We start from the raw sequence: 16,238 nt of genomic DNA, 5'->3' as shown, positions 1-16,238 counted from the left end.
ATTGAGCAGACAGTTCACAGAATGGTAGAAGATACTGCAATTTACATATCCAACAAAAGACTCCTAATCAGAGTATATAAAATATTCCTGTAAATGAATTAAAAAAAAAACAATGAAAATGGACAAAAGTCTTGAACAGGGACTTCATCAGAGAAAATCCAAATGGCCAGTAAGAATAGAAAAATGTGTTTGACATCTTAACTTACAAAGGGAAAATAAATTAAAACCATAATTTGATACCATTACATAACTTCCCTGAAGAGTCACAATACCAGTGTCAGCAAGGATGTGGAGTAACTGGAACTCTCAAAACTCACTGTTGGAACTGCAAACATTTACCACCAATTTGGAAAATATCTTGACAATATCTGCTATAGTCATCCCATTTCTAGTCATATATACCAGAGAAATAAGTACATAAGGTCCCCCCAAGTGTGTACAAGAATATTTCTTAATGGCCCCAAACTAGAAACAAGCCTAATTTCCATCAACAGATTAGATTAATAAACTTTGGAATACTCATATAATGGGATACTACAAAGCAATAAAAAGAAACTACATACACATACAACAATATGGATGAATCCTGTGGTTATTATCTTGAGTGAAAGGAGCTGGACATTAAACATACAAATGATTCCATTTATATTAATTTCAGACAAGCAATACTAACTGATGGTAATATAAGTAAAAATTAGTAGTAATAATGTATGATTCTATGGATGCATGGCTCCAGGCTTTCTTACAGCTGTCTTCTCCAGATTTTCCCTTACTCTCAAAACATAATGCTCATTCCTTTGGGAGGGTCCTTACTCTTAAGATGTGACTTTTCTAGAGTCTCATCCGAAAGTCCAGGTTGTTTATGAAGGCTCCTCTACTCTGAAATAACTTCAATTCTAAGCTCTGTCTCCTTAGCACAACACAGGTGCTAAAATCTTTGTTCAGCTTTTCAACCTCCCAGATGTCATGTTTTATCGGATTTTTTGGTGAATTGCTGTGAACTACACAGCCTAAGCAGCTGGCCAAAGATTCACGGGAGTATACAGGCAGATTTTGGAGCTCCTTCACTGGATTGTCCCGCTCAGGATTTAGCCTCTAAAGTACCAGTATACTGTATTCACAGCCAGTTTAATTCTACCCATTTCCTTTCCCCAACAACACAGTTTGAAAGCGCCCTCAGAAGAAAGAGCTGGGATAAAGAACACTTCTCTCAAGTATCATAGACCCTGAATCCCAGCCTGCATTGGTTGCTCTCCACTGCCTTCCAATAGTTTTGTTTGTTTTAACCTATTTCTTTCAGCTTTTGTACTTCCTACTACTATCCTATCCCTACTACTATCCCTCCTGTTCCCTCAGTTGGAAAGTTAATCAGAGAAAAGACATGTATCATATGACCTCACTGATATGAGGAATTTTTAATCTCAGGAAACAAACTGAGGGTTGCTGGAGTGGGGGTGGGAGGGATGGGGTGGCTGGGTGATAGACACTGGGGAGGGTATGTGCTATGGTGAGCGCTGTGAATTGTGTAAGACTGTTGAATCACAGACCTGTACCTCTGAAACAAATAATACATTATATGTTAAAAAAAAAAAAAGAAGACAGTAGGAAGGGTAAAATGAAGGGGGGGAATCGGAGGGGGAGACGAACTATGAGAGACTATGGACTCTGAGAAACAAACTGAGGGTTGTAGAGGGGAGGGGGGTGGGGGGATGGGTTAGCCTGGTGATGGGTATTAAGGAGGGCACGTACTGCATGGAGCACTGGGTGTTATACGCAAACAATGAATCATGGAACACTACATCAAAAACTAATGATGTAATGTATGGTGATTAACATAATAAAAAAAATTTGATAAAAACTATTCTGTTACAGCTAGAACCTAAAGTCCATTTGTTTTCTTCACATATGAAGTATAAGAACCTTAGGGGTGAGGAAACTTCTAAATTCTTCTTAAACACTTCTAAATTCTTCTAAAACACTTCTAAAATTCTTAGGTTACCTAATCTCATGTCACAGTTTCTGCTCTAAACGTTTTTGTTTTTGTTTTTGTTTGGTTTGTTTTTGTTTTGTTTTGTTTTTTTGATTAGTTCATTTGGACTTGAATAAGGGCAAGAACTGCAGATAGCAGTTGAGAGCAAAGCAATGTATGATACAGAACCTCAGTTAAATCCAATGTTTAGGTAGTGAAGGACTAATCCAGGATTTCCTTCAGGTAGTTGGATCTGTGGGAATCATCCTGCAGTGAATTAAGATTTTCTGATGCCTCTCTGTATACATTTCATCAGGCAATATGGGGCAGGAATGACAATTCTTTTTAACATTGCATTTGTGACTCAAATAGAAATATGATCTATTTTCCTGAGGGGCTTCCGAAAACTTCACTCATAACAGATGAGGAAACTAAGAATCATAAAAGATAAAAAAGTGGAGTATAGAGTTAACTGTCATTGAGTCAACACTGAGAATCATTGTGCAGGTTTCTACACACAATGTATGTTTTAATTCTCACAGTAATTTTCAGAGAGTTTTTTTATTTCTGTTTCTCAGGTAATAATGAAATTGTGCTGGGACTTGAATGTATCTTTCAGTTTATGCTCCAGTGCAAGTGTACAAGAATCACAAAACTGCTGATTGAAAACAAATTTAAGACGCTCTTTGTGATGTAAAAGAACTGAATACCAATGTGTGCTTTGGAACAACTCTCTCCTTCCCTAAAGGTATAAATAAGCATTTTCAAATGTTCCTATACTGCATATAGACCTTGAAGATTTCTTGGAAAATGATACCATAAATCTAGAAAAATATAAATCTGATACCACATGCTATCCAATATTTTTCTCTTATGTTTTATGCTATTTAAAGTTAAATTGTTCCCATTTGACATATATCAGCACAGTGAACTACAGCAAGTACTTTAAAACAACAGAAATAAAAAATGTATTTAAAAATTATAGGCAGTCTGAGAATGTGTTCACTGAAGTCAGATGGTCAAAGGATTTACTGCATCATAACCTTAAGAATTTGGTCTTTCCATAAAACCATAACCAACATGAAAATGGGAAAAAATTTTTTATAGTGCATAAAAATAGTTTTACTAATTTCAAGTAATGAAATCAGTAGAGATTGTATCTTTGATTATGAAGTAGGATAAGGACCTTTGAATATCCCACATGTGCTTCAACTGCACAATTAGATCCTGATTAGGTGTGCATGTGAGGGAACCTGAGGAGAGAGAGACATAAGGATGGAAAACTTTGTCACATTCTGGACTTCAAGACTGATTTGCTCCTCCGTGTACTAAGTAAATATTATAATGGGAGAACCATCTTCTCCAGGGAAACTTTAACACAATTAAGTCTGTAATTTCACCAGGTCAGGCAAGGAACCTTGACTTTTAGTAGAGGAGGCTTGACCTTGCAGCCATTTTTTTTCTTCTAAGGTTTTAAGCCTTTCCTGCTAAGATACAGCACTCCAGAATCATAAAGTTATTGACACTGAACTCTTCCCTGGTGACTATACTTGCAAAGGTCTAAAGTGATCACAGCTGTTCCAAATGAATGCCACATAGGCCTAATTTAGCAAACAAAACCTAAGATTTATATAGGCCCTTATCAGGGAAGTGGAGGTAAACTAACATATTACCTCATTTACCAAAACACACCACCAAAAAAATGTTTTCTAAGAAAGCAAACAAATACAAAAACATTCCATTCTTGCAAACACATTAAGTATTTATATATAAGTTATAAACTACCACATTTTCTCTAATTTATCTTTTAAATATCAACAATCATTAGTGAAATATAAAGAAATAACTGGTAATATGATTCTAGTATCATCTTCACTATTTTCAGATAACTGGTTTTTTGGGTGTTGTATTTCATATTTTATCCTAAAATTTCTTTTAAGGAACTAATTTCATTTTAAAATCCTTCAGAGAAGGAGACAAACCATAAGAGACTCTTAATCTCAAGAAACAAACTGAGGGTTGCTGGAGTGGAGCAGGGTGGGAGGGATGGGGTGGCTCAGTGATGGACACTGGAGAGGATATGTGCTATGGTGAGTGCTGCGAATTGTGTAAGACTGATGAATCGCAGACCTGTACCCCTGAAACAAATAATATATTATATGTTAATAATAAAAAATGAAACCACAAAAAAATAAATAAATAAAATTCTCATGAGGTGTAGACATATCATACATTTAGCCTTTCTCACTAGTACTTATTTTTTTAAAGATTAACTGTTTGAAATTTCAACCTTTGTGTCTATGGGATACACAAATTTTCCTCAAGATAATCCTCCAAACCCCTGACATTTGAATCATCCACATGTTGTAGTCTTACTACATTTTCTCTTTTCCACATGGACCTCTCTTCTCTAAAATACCATGCTACCTACCTCATTAAATCTCTATCCTATTTCTCCTTTTTTTTCTCCTTTCTGACTAAACTTATTGAAAGTGTGGTTTATGTTCATTATTTTTTTTCAATCTGACTCACTCCCAGGATAATTTTGTTTATATCTGGTTCTTTTTTGTTGAGATCAGCAATCGCTTCTTAATTACCAAAAACTGACCTGTTATTAGTCCTATCCTATTGACCATTTTCTTATCATGTAAAATCTCTGCTCCCTTAACTTTTGCCACACTATCCTCCCATGGCTCTTCTCTTCACTTTTATAACCATTCTTTTGTCATCTTGTTAACGCACTCCTTATCCTGCGACCTTTTAAGGTTTATGTTCTAGAGGGCACTGCCTTTGGAAGTCTCTTTACCACAAGTGCCTTTTTCAAATTCTTTTTATAGGCAGATACCTTGCAAAAACCTATTTACCAAACCAACTTCTCTCTTGGGCTCTAATTATCTACTGAATATCTCCACCAAGACAGTCTTTAGAAACCTACAACATGCTGATTTCCTCAAAGGCATTTGATTCCATAGTCTTTATATTTCCCCTGTACTTCTCAAACATCTCATATATAACACAAATCATTACATTCCATTTCACTAGTACACCATTCCATATCACCACTGGTAGAAATTCTGACAATTGCACACTATCCCAATTCCAGCGACTATCCACGCTGCATCTACCACCACCAGTGATGTGACATTCAGCTATATTGCTAGACATTCAGCTCAAAATCCCATTTCAGAGTCTGCTTTTCCAGACTCTATCAACTGTTACATATCCAGTTTCCTGAGATCAGATTCTGAGACAAAATTTGGGTAAAAGAACTTTAATGAAAAAGGCTCTCTGAAACATCACTTTTCAGAGATATGGGCTGCCCCAAGAAAGTGGTGTGACCTTGAGTAAGCCCCAGGGAGGGATTCAGTTGAGGTCTGTCAGATGACAATGTTCCCAGAAGCTATGGAATGAGTGCTTTTTTTCCTGGACAGCATTCCCCTACCAGTTTTATCCCTCTCTCAAACTATGTCCACCATATCCTTGTCTGCAGATCTACCTGAGGGAGCTCTAAGATAGTTCTATTGTAAAACAGGAAGCACTCTCAAAATGTCTACCGTTAATCTAACAAGCATTACAAGAATGCAGAGGAATGTAGTGAAAAGTGCAGGTGCCTGGAGTCAAAAGAGCTGGGTTAAAGTTGTCTCCATAATTTAATAAAGTTGTCTCCACAACTCAATAAAGTTATCTCCATAACTTAAAAAATGAACTTGAGTAGAGCTCCTAATCTTTCTATCAATTTTCTTACCTATCAAACTAAGAAGAATAATAATTCATTTCAGTGTATCTCATAGGGGTACTAAGCTATTAAATGAGATAAAATTTTGCAGAACTTCTTACATTACAGGGCTTACACATATTATCTAAACATAAAAAGCCATTATAGAAAATTCTATGAAACAAACTAAGTAGTTTTAAAAATAGTTTTGTTAGATTAGTACCGGCTAGATTTTTTTGCCAGCCTGCAAAATATGAACATATAAGGAGAGGCCTGAAATCTTTGTAGAAAATTTAGAAATAGAAGGTTCTGTAGGAACTCAAGAGAAATGATGTTTCAATCTTAGTTTCACCATTTTAAAATGTACTTTTAGATAAATCATTTAATCTCTCAATATCTCAATTTCCTCACTGGTAAAGTAATAAAAATAATATTAAATTGTTCATATAAGATCTGCTTTCTCTGGCATGTAAGAAATATTCAATTATTAGTCATTCACTCAATAAATATTTATTGAGCACCTACTATGTGCTGATCATTGTTCTGGGTATTAATAGCTATTTTTGGTTTTGCTATCATTATTTTTATTATTAGTCCTTATTATTTTGCCATATGAATACAGAAAAGGAAAAGGAAAATGTCACATCTACTTATTTACTTCCTGGTCTACCTTAAACTTTTGGGTCTTTAGCAGAGTAATTTCTACAAGAAATTCTCAAATTTTATTCCACCCAAAACATGACATTCCATGAAATTGGGCAAAGTTTCCTGCTTGTACAATGAATAAATAACTAGTTATTAAAATTGGAAAAATGCTACATTTATTTCATTTTCTGCTTGTTTGGCTTCCTTAAATACCTGACAGTAGAGAACAGAGGTTCTCAATGAGCAGGCCTCAAGACTTGAGCATAGTGACTTGGTGTAAAGTCTTCTGCTGGGTGACCTTGGAAAAGTTATTTGATCTCTTCTGCTTCAGTTTATTTATCTACAAAATGAGAAAGAATACTAGTAACCACTTTTTAAAGTTGTTGTGGGAATGAATGAGTTAGTACGTACAACATGCTTAGAATAGAGCCTGGCCCAAAATCAGCACTTGCCAAATGTTTCCTGTTTTTAACAGGGTACTAGAAGGTAATAGAAGATGGTCTCTACTACACACCTATGTGAATACTCTTATTTTAAGTTTATTCAATGGGACAGTATTCCATTGAGTCCCACAAAGATTACCATGATCCCCAGATATTCCAGCATGATTTCTTTAGTTATCAATTAGATGAGAGTTCAGACTTCCTTTCTTCACTAGCAATGCCAACAACATAAAATTATGCATCTTCACATCTTAGAGAGTGAAGGCTATGTGGATGAAAACCAGCAAATACAATTATTCAATATTCTTGTTTTTCCTTTTAATCAGAACAATATTTCTATAAGACAGAGACTGAAAAAGGACACAATTTTGGTTGTAGATCTCCTTCCAGAGGGACGTTTGCTGTAATGACAGTAAAGATGTAAAAAAGAGAAACTGAAAACCATCTGATAAAACATCCCAGTTGAATATTATACATATTTCAATAATATTAGATCTCATTATCTCTCAGTCTTGTTTTCATTCCTTTTCCTTGTTAACACTATTTCTACATCAATAGGTTAATAAAATATTTTTATACTTGGTTATTTGTTCCATTGTTTTATCTTTACTTTACCATTCTGTGTATGTTTTTATTGACCTCAGAACTACTTACCACTATGCTCTTCTCAGTATACACTACTGTGGTCAGTGTTGAAAGCTACAATTAATAGTGTCTCAATCTCTTTTTTATTATTATTTGCATACTTCCTTAGTCTCATTATATCAATCAGTTGTTAAAGTTAATGATAGCTAACTTTTGTTGAATTCATATTATATGCTGAGCATTGTACAATGCACCTTACATGTTATTTATTATTCAAAAAAATCCTTTGAGGTCAGTACTACATCTCCCATTTGCAGTTAATGAAACTGATGCTCAGAGAATTTAAATAACTTCACTCATGTTCATATAGCTGGTAATTATCAATAGTACTATTCAAATCAAATTATGTTTTTCACCATAGCTGAGCACTGTATGGTCCTCCTTTGAGAATTCAATATTTTACGGAAAAAATCACCCCTCAGATTAGATCATCTCCTCTTGCTATATTCTTTTTTAGTATTTCCCTATAACAGTAAAAACACATTGGGTGAGGGGTGCCTGGGTGGCTCAGCTGGTTAAGTGTCTGCCTTTGGCTCAGCTCATGATCCCAGGGTCCTGGGATCGAGCTCCACGGCGGGCTCCTTGCTCAGAAGGGAGCCTGCTTCTCCCTCTCCCTCTGCCTGCCTCTCACCTCTCTCACCCCCTGCTTGTGCTCTCTCTCTCTGCCAAATAAATAAATAAAATCTTAAAAAAAAAAAAAACAAAGAACACATTGGGTGAAAAGATTCCGTCTGTTTTATTCATCCTTGTTTTTCTAGCACATAGCACAGTGTCTGGCATATAGGAAACACTCAGTAAGTATATATTGAATGAATAAATGGATACTGATAAATTTTTGAAAGATTCCTTTTTGCCTAATAATTGAGATCTGAAGAGGAAGAAATGCTTTACTTCTATGTGTCTAAAGGAATGGTCAGGCCTTCTACTGTAACAACACAGGGGGAATCAATCACAGCTGAGAATTAAGTATAAAGTAAATGAGTATAATATTTACTTTAAAATAAGACAAAATTTTCTTTTCTGAAATAATTATAGACTCCCAGGAAATTGCAAAAATAGTACATAAAGTCCCATGAAAAATTTTTTTAAGATTTTTATTTATTTGTCAGAGAGAGAGCAAGCGAGTGAGCACAATCAGGGGGAGTGGCAGGCAGAGGGAGAAGCAGACTCTCCGCCTATCAAAGAGCCTGATGTGGGGCTTGATCCCAGGACTCTGGGATCACGACCTGAGCCAAAGGCAGATGCTTAATTGACTGAGCCATGGAGGCGTCCCATATTTTTTTTAAATTATTTTATTACTATTTTTTTTTACATATAGAGAGGATTTTTTTCTTTTTTTATGTTCAATTAGCCAACATATAATACATCATTTTTAATAACATATAATATATGGTCATTATAGAGGATTTAAGGAAAAATAACGGTATAAAACCAAAATAATGATTTTTCTCCATTATGACAGCAAACAGTAACCACTGCTGATATTTTAGTGCATTGCCTTCCACAACTGTCTATGTGTAAGCATTTCTACAAAATTGGAATCAAATTGCATATAATTAGTATCCTGATATTTTCACTCCATATTATGACATGAGCTTTTTCTTATTACATAAGTGCATTATATTACATCCTAATCAGGATCACTTCAAATGAATTTATCACAAATAACTTAATCATTTGATTATCTGGTGGTATTTAATTTGTTCTTAATTTTATTATTATAAATAATGCTACAATAAACAGTTTGAAAAATCATCTATGACAGAGTTTGTTTCTCTAGGATAGATTCCTTGACGGTGAAATATTTGATAAATAATATGATTATCTTAAATATTCTTGATTTGTACTGACAAATTTATTTCCATAAAACTTTAGCCAGTTTATTTTTATATAAGAAGTTTATGAGGATGATTATGTCAAATGATTCTTATAAAAAGTAGCTATTATACCTTTTAAAAAAGTTATGCTCATTTGATAAACAAAAAGTCATATTTTAACCACTGTTAACTGAAAACCACAGTATCAATGATGGGGCTTGCCTTGTCCGGGAGCCAGCAAAATAGTGTATCTGGGGTCAGAAAGTCAAGCTGAACCTGAAACTACAATGTGGGGCGGGCAGACACCCCAGGATTCCCTTCAGGGACTATTTCATCATATTCCTCTACACACTCAGATTTCTGAAGGACAGTACTATAGAACATCCCAGAAAAATCAGACACCGGAGAGTCAACTTAAGGCATTGGATAGTGTCAGGCCACTGATTAGAACAAAGATAGAAACCCAATCTTGTATAACCAGGTCTTTGTGAAGAGTAGCTCTTAGCAATGATGGGCACAGCTGCATCCTAGGTACAAACACTCCAGAAAAAGGTGCCCCAAGTCAACCAGCTCTCCAAAAGAATCCGTATACCTCTAGCTGCTCTAGGCTCTTAAGTTGGGGATCTTCCATTGCATAGGGAACCTATCCATAATCAACTCAGCCTGCTGACCTAGTGTGGTCATTGCCTGTCATCCATCCACAGATAGCATCCACAACTCAAGCCAGCCCAGCTCCTTAGGCTCCCATGTGGGGCTTTCTGGGGGGTTATCTCTAGATGGGACCTCCACTGCAGCTCCCTTTAATCTCCCTTTAGTCTCATGTAGAGACACCTTCCATCATTGGGCTAGGGCAAGATACCAGTATCATGCCAAATGAACCTCTGGGGCTTCAACTAAGAATTACGTCAGAGTAGATGTTCACATAGGAGGAACAATGTTTCTCTATTGAAACTGGCCTTCCAGTTCAGTATTTGCATATCCAAACTTTCCTCCACGACAAAACTGTGCCCATCACCAAAACTGGCCCCTACCTTTAGCCCGTCACCAATTCCCCAATTACCCCCACCCACAATGAAGTCTGCTGCCACGGTTTTGGAAACCACCCCATACAGTCTAGTCAGCGTTTACTGTGAGTTCTGCCTGGATACATCTGTTTTAAATTTAACTTCATTTATGTAACTCAGATATATTTATCTACTTCAGTAATATATACTCCTCAGTTCATGGTTGCTTATGATTAATTCAGGAAAGGTCTCTCCTTTACTTTTTAATTAACCCCCAAAACAATGCCACCAGTCACCTACCAAATTACATTTTATAAAGATTCATAATAATGTACCTATATAGGAGAACTTCTATTCCTGCTGTGAAAAGTAACTGCCTTGGACTTCATACCATAAACAACTATAAAAAGACATAAATGCATACTAAATAACTGTTTTTAGACATTTGACTAATACAGAGTTGGGACTACTGAGAAAAAGAAAACAAAGTGAGCTTTAAAATCATCCTTATTTTCTACACCATTCCAGTCTGTGAGAAAAAGACAGGGAACACAAGCAGAAAATGTTATTCACACTGAGCTGAGAAGACTGAGATCAGAGGTAGGGAGAAAAACTAAGGTAGTTGAGATTTATGGGGAAAGTATAAGAGAAAAAGGGAGATCAGCAGAGAGAGCTCCAGAAATTGGTAAAATTATCCCCTTGAGCCTGTCCATTGCAATATATATGGTGAGACTCCAAGAAGCTAGGCAGAGACAGGGAATTTATAAACTGAACAATTCCTAGAGCTCACACTACACTAAGACATAGTCAAATTCTAAAAAACCATAGTGAAGAGACCTTATGGAATACCCAGGAAATTCACTATAGACCCCCACAAGAGACATGCCTGAAGAGTAAGGCTAAATTAAATTAGTCTTGGAGTAAAGGCTAATCTAGACTTGCCATCAGAGTTCTTAAAATCAAGCCTTAAAACAATCAACTGATCCACAAGTTATACACCTGCAAACTGCAACAAAACTCAATTGTCTTTTAAAAAGACAATAAAATACAGACACTCAAAAATGTAATATTTACAAAGATAAGGATCCAATAAAGTATTGTTAGACATGTGAAAAAGCAGCAGGAAAATCTATAACATGGAGAAAAATTAGTCCATAGAAACAGATTAAAAAATGACAGAATGATGATATAACGTATGGTGATTAACAGAATAAAAAAATTTTTAAAAATGACAGAATGATTGGATTAGCTGAGAAGAAATTTTAAATAGTTACTATAAATATGTTCAGGGACTTATGAACATAATGAGTGAAGAAACAAAATATATGATATAGAACCAAATGAAATTTTTAGAGTCAAAAATTAACATACCTGAAAAACTCACTGAAAATATTGGTTGGACTAAACAGAAGATAGGACAGTACAAAAGAAACTATCACCAAACCTAAAAATAAAAGTAAAAGCTGTTCGTATGAACCACACAAATAAAAGACTGAAAAAGTAAACAGCCACAGTGACTGGGGTGCTAATATCAAGAAGTCTAACATATGTGTAATGAGAATGACAGAGGAGAAAGAGGGGAGAAAAATTGATAAAATACCCAAAATGTTTTAAAATTTGATGAAAATTGTACCCCAACAGATCAAAGAAGGTAAATGAAATCAAAACAAGATAATCACAAAGAAAAACACACTAAGGCACATCATGATCACACACAGTACAGGTCAGAAGACAAAGCAATGAGATCACTAAAATGCTGAAAAAAAAAAAAAAAACAACCTGTCAACCTAGAATTCAATATATAGTAAAAATATATTTTAAATATAAGTGTCAGAAAAACAAACACTAAGAGAATTTGGTGCCTGCGGGCATACCTGCACTATTAAAAGAGCTGAAGAAACTTCTTCAGAATAAAGGAAAATGATATTAAATGAAAAGCTTATGCAAAGAAATGTAGATTACGGGAAATGATAATTATCTGGATAATTTTAAAAAGACTTTACTAATTTTTATATTTCTTTAAAAGGAAATCGATTAAAGTCAAAATAATTACATATAAAATAATAAATAAATAATATATGTAAGATAATACGTTGTGGGTTTGGGTTTCAAAATATATAGAGAAGCAAAATATATTAGAATAAATGGAAATACATTGTTTCAAGGATACTGAATTGTATGTGAATTGTTACATTATTACAAAAATAGATTGTGATATGTTAAATATATACGTTGTATACTCTAAAGCAACCACTAAAAACAAACCAACCAACCAAATAGGTTATAGCTAATAAGCTGTAGCAGCGGGATTATTCTTATAATTAAAGTCATTGGCTCATCTTGTTATTAGTGTTTGATCTTTGTTGAATTCTTTTTTTTTTTTTTAAGATTTTATTTATTTATTTGAGAGAGAGAGAATGAGAGAGCGAGTACATGAGAAGGGGGAGGGTCAGAGGGAGAAGCAGACTCCCTGCCGAGCAGGGAGCCTGATGCGGGACTCGATCCAGGGACTCCAGGATCATGACCTGAGCCGAAGGCAGTTGCTTAACCAACTGAGCCACGCAGGCGCCCATCTTTTTTTTTTTTTTTTTTTTTTTAAAGATTTTATTTATTTATTTGAGAGAGAGAGACATAGTGAGAGCAGGAACACAAGCAGGGGGCGTGGTAGAGGGAGAAGCAGGCTTCCCGCGGAGCGGGGAGCCGGATGTGGGACTCGATCCCAGGACCCTGGGATCATGACCTGAGCCGAAGGCAGACGCTTAACGACTGAGCCACCCAGGTGCCCCTGTTGAATTCTTGATCTTAGGAATTTATGTTCTCTATAATATGTAAGCCAGTGTTCCTCAGCTTGTCATAACTTTACTCTTGTCTTTATTTCTGAACCTATCTGTTTGGATCATTCTTGTCTAACAATGACTTGATTGTTTTCATAGTACTTTTGAACAGAGAGGTAACCTTGTTTTTGTTTGTTTATTTGGTTTTTTAATTTAAAGTTTAGGTAGTCAACATGCAGTGCAATATTGGTTTCTGGAGAAGAATTCAGTGATTCATCACTTACATACAACACCCAGTGCTCATCATAACAAGTGCCCTCTTTAATACCCATCACCCATCTAGGCAACCCCCACCCACCTCTATCATTAAGAGTCTCTTATGGCTTGTTTCCCTCTCTCTCTTTTTTCTTCCCCCCCTTTCCGTATGTTCATTTTTTTCTTTCTTAAATTCCACATATGAGTGACTGGTTATTTCTGACTGACTTATTTCACTTGGCATAATACACTTTAGCTCCATCCGTGCCATTGCAAATAGCAAGATTTCATTCTTTTTTGATGGCTAATACTCCATTGTGTATATATAAACAGGAATAAACACACACACACACACACACCCCAAATCTTCTTTATTCATTCATCAGTTGATGGACATTTGGAATTTCTCCATAGTTTGGCTATTGTAAATGCTGCTATAAACGTCTGGGTGCGGGGCGCCTTAGTGGCCCAGTCAGTTAAGCGTCTGCCTTCACCTCAGGTCATGATCCCAGGGTCCTCGGATCTAGCCCCACACCAGTCTCCCTGCTCAGCAGGGAGCCTGCTTCTCCCTGTCCCTCTGTCTCCCAGCTAGTGCTCTTGCTCTCACTCTCCATCTCAAATAAATAAATAAAATCTTAAAAAAAAAAAAAAATCTGGGTGCATGTATCCCTTCAAATCTGTATTTTTGTATCCTTTGGGTAAATACCTCGTAGTGCAATTGCTGGATGATAGGGTAGTTCTACTTTTAACATTTAAGACACCTCCAAACTATTCTCCAGAGTGGCTGCACCAGTTTGCATTCCCACCAACAGTGCAAGAGGGTTTCACTTTCTCAGGATCCTCACCAACACCTGTTGTTTCTTTGTTATTTTAGCCATCCTGACAAGTGTGAGATGGTATCTCATCATGATTTTGATTTGTATTTTCCTGATGATAGTGATGTTGGGCATCTTTTCATGTGTTTGTTAGTCAACTGGATGTCTTTTTTGGGAAAGTGTCTATTCACGTCTTCTGCCCACTTCTTAACTGGCTTGTGTTTTGGGTGTTGAGTTTGATAAGTTTTTTATAGATTTTGGATACTAAACCTGTATCAGGTATGTTGTTTGCAAATATCTTCTCCCATTCTATAGGTTGCCTTTTAGTTTTGTTGATTGTTTCCTTTGCTATGCAGAAACCTTTTATCTTGATGAAGTCCTAATAGTTGATTTCTCCTTTTGTTTACCTTGCCTGTGGTGATGTGTCTAGTAAGAAGTTTCAACAGCTGAGGTCAGAGTTTATGCCTGTGTTCTCCTCTAGGATTTTGATGGTTTCCTGTCTCACATTTAGGTATTTCATCCATTTTGAATTTATTTTTGTGTATGGTGTCAGAAAGTGGTCCAGTTTCATTCTTCTGCATGTTACTGTCCAGTTGTCCCCCACACGATTTGTTGAAGAAACTGTCTTTTTTCCATTGGTATTTTTTCCTGCTTTGTAGATTAGTTGACATGTGGGTCCATTTCTGGGTACTCTACTATGTTCCATTGATCTATGTGTCTGTTTTTGTGCCAGTACCATACTGTCTTGATCACTACAGCTTTGTAATATAGCTGGAATCTTGATACCTCCAGTTTTTTCTTTTTCAGAATTGCTTTGGCTATTTGGGGTCTTTTCTGGTTCCATACAATTTTTAGGATTGTTTGTTCTAGCTCTGTGAAAAATGCTGGTGGTATTTTGATGGGGGTCGCATTGAATGTGTAGATTGCTTTAGGTGGTACAGACATTTTAACAATGTTTGTTCTTCCAATCCATAAGCATGGAATGCTTTTCCATTTCTTTGTGTCTTCAATTTCTTTCATAACTGTTCTATAGTTTTCAGATTATAGATCTTTTACCTCTTTAGTTAGATTTATTCCTAGGTATTTTATTGTTTTTGGTGCAATTGCAAATAGGATCGATTTTTTTACTTGTTTTTCTGCTGCTTCGTTATTGGTGTATAGAAATGCAACAGATTTCTGCACACTGATTTTATATCCTATGACTTTGCTGAATTCGTGTATGAGTTCTAGCAATTTTTTAGTGGAGTCTTTCGGGTTTTCTACAGAAAGCGTCATGTCGTCTGCAAATAGTGAAAGTTTGACTTCTTCCTTGTCTATTTGGATGCCTTTTATTCCTTTTTGTTGTCTGCTGAGGTTAAAACTTTCAGTACTATGTTAAATAGTAATGGTGAGAGTGGACATCCCTGTCTTGTTCCTGACAATCAGGGAAAGGCTCTCAGTTAAATACACAACCTAACCTTACACAGCAAACAAAGCCCAAGGTGATCAGAAGAAGGGAAATAATAAAGATTAGAGCAGAAATAAATTATATAGAAATAAACAAACAAAAAATAGTAGATCAACAAAAATAAGAGCTGGTTTTTCAAATTAATAAAATTGATAAACCCCTATCCAGACTTATCAGAAAGAAAAGAGAAAGGACCCAAATAGATAAAATCATGAATGACAGAGGAGATATCACAACCAACACCACAGAAATACAAACAGTTATAAGAGAATACTATGAAAAATTATATGCCAACACACTGGGCAACCTGGAAGAAATGAACAAATTCCTAGAAACTCACAAATTACCAAAACTGAAACACGAAGAAATAGAAAATTTGAACAGACCCATAACTAGCTAAGAAATTGAATCAGTAATCAAAAATCTCCCAACAAACAAAAGTCCTGGGCCGGATGGCATCCCAGGGGAATTCTACCAGACATTTAAAGAAGAGTTAATACCTATTCTTCTCAAACTATTCCAAAAAATAGAAATGGAAGGAAAACTTCAAAACTCATTCTACAAAGCCAGCATTACCTTGATTCCAAAACCAGAGAAAGACTCCACTAAAAAGGAGAATTACAGGCCAATATCTTTGATAAACATGGATGCAAATATTCTCAATAAAATACTTTTAAATCAAGTTCAATAGTATATTAAAAGAATTATT

The sequence above is a fragment of the Halichoerus grypus genome, chromosome 8, assembly GCF_964656455.1.
Source record: "Halichoerus grypus chromosome 8, mHalGry1.hap1.1, whole genome shotgun sequence".
Taxonomy (NCBI): Eukaryota; Metazoa; Chordata; class Mammalia; order Carnivora; family Phocidae; genus Halichoerus; species Halichoerus grypus.
The sequence above is the reverse complement of the archived record's forward strand: the minus strand, read 5'-3'. Positions refer to the sequence as shown.